We start from the raw sequence: 10,727 nt of genomic DNA, 5'->3' as shown, positions 1-10,727 counted from the left end.
ACAAATTCCCTTACAAGATAGAGGAAGGAGGCACCTTTAGAGAACTGGTTCAAAGGGACGATGTCGAGCGTCAAAAGGTGGAGACGCCGGACGACCTCGTTCCCGTCGTGTTGGACGACGCCAAGCCTGACCAAGTAGTCAAGGTAGGCGCCCAACTCCCATCCGGGATCCGAGTCGAGCTCGCCGCCTTCCTCCGCTAGCACAAAGATGTCTTTGCGTGGACACACGCCGACATGCCGGGGATCGACCCCGAAATAATGGTTCACTGTCTCAATGACGACAAGAGAGTGGCCGAGCGCGTCCAACCGCGACGGACATTCAGCGGGGAGAGGTACCAAGCCATTGGTGAAGAGGTTGACAAACTTCTCACCGCCGACTTCATCAGGGAGGCGGAGCACCCCAAGTGGGTGTCCAATGTGGTGATGGTCAAGAAGCCAAACGGGAAGTGGCGGATCTGTATCGACTACAAAGATCTCAACAAGGCCTGCCCAAAAGATAGCTTCCCTCTCCCGAGGATCGAGCAACTCGTGGACGCCACGGCCGGCCACGAGTTGTTGAGTTTCATGGACGCCTACTCAGGCTACAACCAGATCCGCATGTATGAGCCGGATCAGATCAAGACCACCTTTGTTACGAACCGCGGGCTCTACTGTTACAAGGTCATGCCCTTTGGCCTCAAAAACGCGGGAGCAACGTATCAAAGGTTGGTGAACCGAATGTTCGCCAATCAAATTTGCAAAACCATGGAGGTCTACGTGGACGATATGCTTGTCAAAAGCCTCAAGGCCCACGACCACGTTCGAGACCTGAGGGAGATGTTCACGATCCTGCGACGCTACAAGATGAAGCTCAACCCCAACAAGTGCGCTTTTGGGGTCGAGTCCGGAAAATTCTTGGGCTACATGGTTAGCCGCCGCGGGATCGGGGCTAACCCCGAGAAGATCAGGGCGATCTTAGAGATGAGGTCGCCAGAAAAAGTAAAGGAAGTTCAGAGCTTGACGGGAAAGATCGCCGCCCTGACGCGATTCGTTTCCAAAGCCACCGATAGGTGTCAACCATTTTTTAAGGCACTAAAGAAAACCGACGGGTTCGTATGGATGGGGGAGTGCGAGGAAGCATTCCGCGAAATGAAAGCCTATTTCACCTCCCCCCCGTTCCTCGCGAAGCCAAAGAATGGCGAAACCTTGTACATCTACCTCGCGGTTTCCGACAAGGCCGTGAGCGCGGTTCTCATACGCGAAGAAGACAAGGTGCAATGGCCGGTCTATTACGTTAGCAAGGCTCTCCTCGACGCTGAGACGCGATACCCGGAAATCGAGAGATTGTCCCTCGCCCTCGTCATGAGCGCGAGAAATCTCCGACCCTACTTTCAGGCGCACCCCATTGTGGTCCGCACGGGACATCCCATCGAGAAGGCCCTTCAAAAAGGGACCTCCCCTCGAATGGCCATATGGTCCCATGAGTTGGGCGAGTACGGGGTCGAGTTCCAACCAAGAACCGCCATCAAGGGCCAAGCCCTCGCCGACTTCGTAGCCGAGTTCACAGGCGCACCCTCAACTGGCGAGGGAGACAAAGGTGATGAGGGCAGAAGAGACAAGGAGGACGACCACAGCGAGTCGTCGAAGAAGAGTACCAACAACCCGATAGGGCCGGTCTGGGACTTGCATGTGGATGGCGCGTCAAACGCCCGGGGGGCTGGCGCCGGCGTTGTGCTCACAAATCCCGATAGGGAAAAACTGAGATACGCCCTGCGGTTCGAGTTCAAGGCTTCCAACAATGAGGCAGAGTACGAGGCTCTGATCGTTGGCTAGGAGCTAGCGAACAAGCTAGGCGTCCAAAACCTGCGCATCCACTGTGACTCGCAGTTGATTGTGAACCAGGTTAAGGGCGACTATGTCGCAAAAGAGCCGAACATGGTCGCGTACTTGTCCAAGGCCCAACAGAACCTAGAGGCCCTGTCATGGTTCGAGATCGTCCAAGTCCCTCGAGAGGCGAACATCGACGCTGACGCCCTGGCTCGCCTTGCATTCGGCATAGACGAGTAAGGAGAGGGCAGCGTCCCGATCGAAGTATTGACTCGACCCTACGTCTCGAGAGGCGACGTAGGGGTAGTTGACGAGACTCCGCCTCCCTCGTGGATGACTCCGCTCGTGGAATTCCTTAAGCGAGGAGTCGTCCCCGAAGACAAAGAAATGGCCAAAAAGCTGAGAAGCTTGGCGCCAAAGTACACGATGAGGGAAGACGTCTTGTTCAAGAGAGGCTACTCCATGCCTCTCCTCCGTTGCTTGACCGAAGTCGAGGCAAAGAAAGCGCTCCGTCAGGTGCATGAAGGGGTGTGCGGAAACCACGCCGCTGGGCAATCTTTGGCATTAAAGCTACTGAGACTCGGATATTTTTGGCCAACCTTGAAAAAGGACTCCCACGAGTGGGCCAAAAAATGCGACAAATGCCAAAGGTTCGCTCACATCCCACGCCAAGCGCCTGCCCCGCTATGTCCGATCATCGTACCACGACCCTTCGCGAAATAGGGAATCGACCTCATCGGCGAGCTACCCATGGCCCCGAGGCAATACAAGCATGCGATCGTGGCAATCAACTATTTCACGAAGTGGGTAGAGGCCGAACCGCTGGCAAAGATCACCGAGGCAAACACGACGAGCTTCCTCTGGAAGAACATTGTCTGCCGCTTCGGGATCCCCACGTCAATTGTGACCGACAACGGAAAGCAATTCGACAATGCGCGCCTCCGAGAAATGTGCGAACAGTTGGGCATTAGCAAGACATTCTCTTCTCCCCGCCATCCTCAAGCCAATGGTCAGGTAGAGGCGGTCAACAAAACGATCAAAGAGAACCTGAAGAAGAAGCTGGAAGAAAGAAAAGGGGCTTGGGCCGACGAGCTTCCCATGGTCTTGTGGGCGTACCGAACCACCGCTCGAAATGCGACCGGCGAAACCCCTTTCGCTCTCGCATTCAGCGTCGAGGCCGTGGTACCTGTCGAAACCAAGCTGCCGACCCTGCGCATAGAGGAGTATGAAGAAGCTGCCAACAATGACGCGATCAGACTCGAGCTAGACCTCATAGACGAGAAGAGGGCAGACGCACTCACCCGCCTTGCCGCACAAAATAGGAAGGTCGAGAAGTACTACAACTCCAAGGTCAAGCTGCGAAAGTTCGCCGACGGGAGCCTCGTCCTCAGAAGGGTGTTCTAAAACACCAAAGTGCAAGGTGCGGGAGTTCTGGGTCCCACCTGGGAGGGCCCATACCGTGTGCGCCGAGCCATCCACAACGGCACGTACGAGCTCGAGAACTTGGAAGGACTCGTGTTCACACACCTGTGGAACGCGGAGCACCTGCGGCAATAGTACCATTAGAGGAGCCACTTCCCCGACATGCAATTATTTTCATTTCGTTTTTGATCCTTTGCAAGAACAATGTTTAAATTTAAAATACGGCCAACGGCCTGGGAATGTAATTTCTTAACTATTTCATCATTGCAATTGAATTACATTTCGCTTCGACACTATTACTTTATTGTATTACAATTTCTCGTCTCCTCTACGAGCACCCAAGAAACTCGGGGGGCTAACGGGGATAAGATGAGGATAACAAGCTCGTTCTATTTTTTCGCGCAACACACTCGCGCAATAACACATTTTACGCGCCGAAAGGTAGCGAAACGCCGATAAAATCGGATCCGCGCACCGGACCTCCGACCCTCGGGCGATGCTCTCGCACGATTCCGTGCCCCACACACCGATAGGCAGCGGGGCAATGGTGGATCACGTCCGCGCACCGGACCGTCGATCCCGGCAGTCAAAACCCAAAACGTGACACGCGTACCGACAAATACCGCGCTCACTGGGAACTGCGTCCACAACACGCTCGTCCCGATACGCACGCCGATAGGTAGCGTACTCGCTGAAAGATGAGCGCGACGGCCACCTAGCTCGAACACGTCGATAGGCATTGAGTCACGAATGGATGGCCAAGAGTCGCACCCGTCGGGCGAAACTGGTCTAGCCAGCGTCTGCGGGAAACTTCGCCGCTAAGTGTGGCAGTAAGCCGTACAAACCGGTTACGCTAGGTGTAGTACGCCGGGTTCATAAGACGCGCATTAATCAAACTAAGTATGGAAAGTCGAGAAAATAAGACGCGCAACAGAAGAAAAAGCTTTAACTAAAGCAAACAATGTTGTACGAACAACCCAACAAGAAAAGTACGAGAGGACGACACATGCCAAACATAACAAAAATTCAAGAGAAAGCGTAAAGCAAGCGCTAGACAGGTGTGCAAAAAACCAAAGTAAATTCAGCTACTCTGAGCCGAAGTCTATCTGCTCTTCGTCATCCTCGGGGCAAGGAGCGCCCGACCCGTCGGTAGCCTCTCCGCCAACTGGACGGTTCGTCGATTGGGCGGCCTCCATAGGGTCTTGAGGGTGCAGATCATTCGCCTCCGGCTCGTCATCTAAAGGCGGGAACATGGCATTGAAATAGGAGAAGGTTGTCCCTCGACACGCGTTCTCCCTCGCGGTCACGTCCCGGACTCGTCTGGCCGCTTCGTAGCGAGCTTCCTTCAACGCCAAATCCCAATCCTCCTCCAAGTACGTCTTGGATCGCACGGCATCTTCCTTCTCCTCGACGAGGGTCTGCATCTCCGCCCGTAAGGTGTCCCTCTCCCTCTCGACCTTAACTCCAGCGATCTCGCTCGCCGACAGTCGAGCGTGAACGATCTTCATGTTGGAATCGATCTAGGGTTTGAGAAAATAATTAACGCTTCGGTAAGCGGCGGAATTTTAAAAATTTTCTTTTACAAGTAAAACAGTTTTTACTAACCTAGACAAGTGCAAGTACATGTAATTAAAAACCAATATGAGCTAGAAGTTTACCAACCTTTCTTGAAGCTTGAACTTTGAAGAAGTTTTTGGAAGGTTTGCAACGCTCGTCTCCCCTCGCAGCACGTCTCTCTTCCTTTCCTCGGCACCTCGAGCAACCACGAAAGTTTCTATCACTAAATCACTCGAAAAGAAGGAATTAGTGAGTGGGCACTTTTAAACACTACGACTTAAGAACGAGTCTTGAAGTCGTAGAGCTAAACACTAGGTCAAATGAGGACCTAGGTGCCAAAACAATAAAATCGAAAATTGAATAGAGAGAGAGAGAGAAAGGGGCGGCCAAGTCTAGAGAGAGAAGCTCTCAATCTCTAAAAGTTTGGATGAATGAAATATGAGGAATGGGGCTCCTATTTATAGGAGAGGTTTTACCTTCAATAAGGTAGTTTCCTCTTCTATAGAATATCACATATTCATGAGCAAAAATCCTTTATTTCCCATTCCATCTTGGGCGCCCAAGGCTGCCTCCTAGAGGCTTGGATTTGTTTCCTTTTTTGTTCCTTGGCTTGCCCTTTTCTCACTTGGCCGAAATTCCCCATGCATGTGTGGGAAATTTGTTTCCTCTTTTTCTTTTGGCAAGTATCTAAATACATTTATGCACAAAATAAACTCTCCTATTTCTCTATAGGGTAGGCGCCCATAATCTTCTAGAAAAGGCTTCTAGAATTTTCTTCACTTGTTCATGACAACATAAGAAAAGGCCCATTTAGAATTTTCAATAAAATTCTTATGAAATGAAATTAATTCACAAGGCCCAATGATCAAGTCATGGCCGAGTGACATTAAGTCATCAAATGAACTTGTCCAAAATTTTATTGACATTCATTTCATCCTTTGTCTCAAAAGACAAAAATACCCTTTTGACTATTTTCGTTCTTGTTTTGACTTAGCTTCCAGTTTAACTATTCATATCGATGTGATTCGTGACAGTGACTTCATGGACCCAAATGAACAAAGCTTGAGCTAAACACTTGGACTTAAAAGTTCACAAACCTTTTCCAAGTTTAGCTTAATGCCAACTGACTCCACTAAAGAGCTGACACTGAAAATCTCTCGGTTCAAATGAATTTATTTTCTACTCAAGAATTCACCTAATTATAATGAGCGGATCCACTGAATATTATCTATGCTACCCTTCATGAATGTCATCAGCTAGTCGGGATTTACTAAATTACCATTTTACCCTTCTAGCTGTTATTTCCTCAACTCCTTTGTCGCTTGTGAATAAGTTAGAAACAATGTATTGACGAGGAGCTAACAAGTCACATTGTTTCATCCAAAAGAGTCAGGACTCAATTTGGACACTGGCCAGTTCATTTATTCACACTCCAAGGAACAAAGCATGAGGTGACATACATTGCATTTCAGCAATCTTGTACATGAATTCCATATCTATGAGAACTTCACAAAGTTACTCATGACAGACTCACAACTTAGTACTTCACCAATAGGCCTTGTTCGGAATCACATAGTGAGTCCGAACTTTGACTTTCTCAAATGAGAATACTAAGGTGTGAAATGGCATGTCTCATTTCAGGATTAAGGTAAGCATGATGCAATTCGTACATAGTGACTTCGAGACATAAGAGGTTAAATGGTTTGTTCTTATATTGTCTCTAGATGTGCACTGGTCAATTCAGTACCTTCGGAAGATACCTAGAAGAACTATAGAGTCCCCAACTCTCAATGCCTCATAACCAGACATCATAGATTCTTCTAACAATCATACTGAGGTCAATAGTCCTTTGACCCTAAGATTGCGAATATATCGTTTTAAGCAAACTACGAAGAGTTTGTTCATGCAAATCTACATTTGTTTCTTCGTAAGTTGTTTAGTTTGTTTATGGACTAAAAGACTAAGGTTTTATCATAAAGCTTCAAACAAAGAAAGAATGAATGAACGTTTCAACTTTATTAATGAATAAGCAATTACAAGCAAGAGTCTTCGTAAGACTATATGACATCAAATGTACATAAATAGACACTACTACTCTTCTTGTGGGCACCATTGACAACACTTCAACTCCTCATCCCGACTCGACAGCGCCGACTAAAGTTTCTTCGTCTCCCCCAAGAAAGTGTCGGCGGCTTGCTCCGCCTTCTCCAGAGACGTCTGTGCCGCCATGCGCTGTGATCTCTCGGCCGCCAACTCCTCACGTGTCCGCCTCGACTCTTCCTCGAGCGCCTGAAACTCTTGGGTGGTTCGAACCCCCACCAGTGCGGCAGCATGGTCGGCCGCCGCGCTCTCCATGTCTCTCTTCATGATCTGCATCCTACAGAGCATGTCCCGGAAGATGCGATCGCTCCGTTCTTGACATGCGAGCATCTGCAAAGGATGATGGTGCACGTATTATCATAACAAGTTCAAGGATCATGCATAGATCGAACGGACGGGCCATACCTTTCGAGCGTTGCGAACTCCATTTTGGAAGTGATCGAGGTCGCTTGTTGTCAGCAGACTCTTGAAATCCCCTAGAGGGGCCTCACGAATTCCTTGGGAACATTGGCCTCGCAGCTCGGCCGCCTCCGCTAGGAGCATCGAGTCCATGCAGTCCGGCGTCGTCGATATGTGGGCACGTTTGTGGCCGGAGGGTGACCCGAAGGAAATCGACGATGACGGTCGCTTGTTGGAAGAGATCACCTCATTCCCCGCTCTCGGTGGCGACCCCCGGTGGCGAGCCTCAGCTTGAGGACGAGCCCCAGTCGTAACATCGACGGTAGGAGCCGCCCTTGGCACTTGCGTGCGCGATCGATGACGTCGGGTCATGGTATCTGCCACAAGAAACATGAAACGGTTAGTGCGAGGCCGCAAGACGTAGCAAAAACACAAGTAATACTAAGACATGAGAATGTTTGGTACCCCCTGCGGCAAGCATAGGGACAGAGGAGTCACCCACCTCGGACCCAAGGTCCGGTGGGGCCCCGTCATCAAGAGAAGAGCAATGATACCCCTCTTTGCTCGCCGCGAACCACCCAGTGGTCGCCATCAGGTCCCGGGATTCAAAGAGCGTCCCGTACCGCCTGGAGTCTGGCACCGCCGCTATAACGCGCGCGAGCTCGGAGTCGCGAATAGCATAGTCGGCCGGAAAGTCGGCCACTGGCCCGAAGACAAGGGGGGCTGCCCCGAAGGCGGACTCCGACACCCACACCCAAGGGTATCGATATTTCTGGTTCACCCGAGTCAGCACGGTAAAGCGCTCGCGGTGAAGGGACTTGTAAAGGCCCGGTTACCCTGGGAAGCTGTGAACGGACACGAGATTTCGAACGTCGTCGGCAGTAATAGCTCTTTTCTTCGCCCTGTAGAACATCATGTGACAAGCTGCCACCAAACAATAGAAAGACGAAGACATCTGAGACGCGTGCACGCCTAACCGAACCAGGAGGCGTTGGATCACTGGTGGAAAAGGTAGTCTTAGCCCGCCGCGAAGGCTCTCCTCGTGAATGGCGGCGTATCCTTTCTGCGGACGGGTAGGGAGATCCCCATGCATGGGCAGTAGAAGTGAGATAGACGGCGGAATGTCATAATGTTTCCTCAAGTTCCCGAAACTAGCGATGGATAGAGAACTCGGGATGTCGAGACCCGAGCAGTCGAAGCTACCAAGGATTGCCGACTCACCAACGGGAAAAGTTAAAGTCCGACTCTCCTCAAGAGCGGTCGCACTAAGCGCCTCGGTTGCCAAAAGACAAGGGTGAACGGGCGTACCTCGGGGCCCTCCCCAGGGGGCGCTCTCTAGCATCGGTAGTCAGTCCGCATCACGCTCCCCAGTGGCCGAAAGGCTGGCCTCATATTCGCTTGGGTCGGCCGGGGAACTCCCCCCGTGACCCGGCTCGCCTGGGTCGGGCCCTACACCCATCGCCTGCGCACGCCACTCGACCAAGGCTCGCTCCTCGCACCCGCTCTCTGTTGGGCCAGGCCCATCGTCCACGTCATACGCGCCGAGAACGGCCGGACGGCCCGCTCCGCATCCGAGCTCGCTTGGTTGGGGCTGGGCCTCAGTCACACGCAGGGCCAGCTCGGCCGGGTCTAGTTCCCCGCGCATGCGCGGTCTGGGCTCGCTGCCCCTGTCGCATGGGCCGAGCCCTAGGGCGCCCTTGCGTGCGCCCAGCCCTAGGGTTTGCTGGGCGCTGCCACTCTCCCCTGGGCAGTCGGCGCCTCCCGCGCGTGCGTTGCGGAGGCTCGCCTCGTCAAGACCGCTTGGGCCGGAGCTCGCCTCAGCCGGATCGCCTCGCCCGGTGTACCCCCCGCCCGGGTCGCCTCGGCCGCTGCTCTCCTCGCCGAGGGCATCTCGCCCGGCGCTTGCGCCCTCGAGGGATTCTCACCCGGGGTTCGTCTGGTCGAGAATGTCCCGCCTGGAGCTCGTTCGGTCAGGAGGGTCTCGCCCGGTGCTCGCCTGGTTGAGGGAGTCTCGCCCGGAGCCCGCGTGGTCGGGGGGTTCTCGCCCGGAGCCCGCGTGGTCGAGGAGATTTTGCCCGGAGCACGGTCGGCCGAGGGAACCTCGCCCAGGGCTCGTGCTGACAGCGCCGCCCCGCCCGGAGCTTGCATGGTCGAGGCCGCCTCTCCCGGAGGAGACGCAGACGGGATCGGTACGCCCGGGACCCACCTCGGCCGACGGCCCCTCGCCCGGCGCTGAATCTTCAGGGCCCGCGGCCTTTCCCTCGGGCGATGCTCCCCCGGGCGGCACACTGTGTTCATTGGGAACCTCCCCCTGGTGCGCCTCGCCCGGCGCCGGCTTCTCACGGCTGAGGACACCCTCGGCCAGCTCCGCCGTCCCAGCCGGCACACCTTGGCCATCTTCGCTCGATAGCCACGCCTCCATCAATTCAAGATCGTCGCCAGTGACGTTGATCGTGAAACTCCCGGAAGAACCCAATCCCCTTGTTGGAGGAGCTCGCGAATTAGGGGGCGGGAGTTGAAATTGGTTAAAAAAGGAGTCCAAATTTTCGTGTGAATCATGGAAGTAGATGGAGAAGTCATTTTCAGGGGACCCACTCACTGACGGTTGGCTAGGGGACCCCATCGACACGTGGAACGAAACAGAAAGAGGAGGAACAAAATATAATAATAAAAAAGGGGGGGAGAAAGTAGCCGTAGGCCCATACCTATCCAAAGGATGGCGAGTCGACGATTCGGGAATGTCGCATGAATACGATTGAGTTTGTCACACGGGCTTCGTCCGATGACAAACTCGGGGGGCCAATGTTGTCGGCCCATCCGGGGTCGACAGCGCCCGCGGGGGCCCGAAGAACCCTCCCCCCGGCCAACGGCCGGGCCATGGCCGAGAGATCAAAGACCGGCCCACCAGGGCTCGGCCTCTGCTCGGCCGCCCGGGCTCGGCCTCTGCTCGGCCGCTCGGGCTCGGCCTCTGCTCGCCCGCCCGGGCTCAGCTTCTACTCGGCCGCCCGGGCTCGGCCTCTGCCCGGCCACCCGGGCCCGGTCTCGGCCTCTGCTCGGCCGCCCAAGTTCAACCTCCGCTCGGCCGCCCAAGTGCAACCTCCACTCGGCCGCCCAAGTTCAAGATCCACTCGGCCCCATGAGTTCTACTCGGCCAAAGGGGTCTCCAAACCATGCCTATAAATACCAGGGTCCCCCCCTGGTCCAGGTAATCCATTCTTGAGTACTAAAATGCTGTCGAACTCGTACCTCGCTCGTTTCTCTCAAGCCTCGGCGTCAAAACACCTAAACCTCCTATATCCACCTCAATCCTACTAATGTTGAGCGTCGGAGAGGTAAATAGAGGCAACCCCTCTATTTCCCCTTTGTAGTTCACACCATTCTTTATTGCTTTTCAGGTACCGAGATGAGGTGAATTTCTACCACAGCTAAGGGATGACTTGAGAT

Source organism: Urtica dioica, chromosome 1 (genome assembly GCF_054948205.1).
Source record: "Urtica dioica subsp. dioica isolate 48M chromosome 1, U.dioica_male_clone48M_v1_H2, whole genome shotgun sequence".
Classification (NCBI taxonomy): Eukaryota; Viridiplantae; Streptophyta; class Magnoliopsida; order Rosales; family Urticaceae; genus Urtica; species Urtica dioica.
This window is presented reverse-complemented; position numbering follows the sequence as displayed.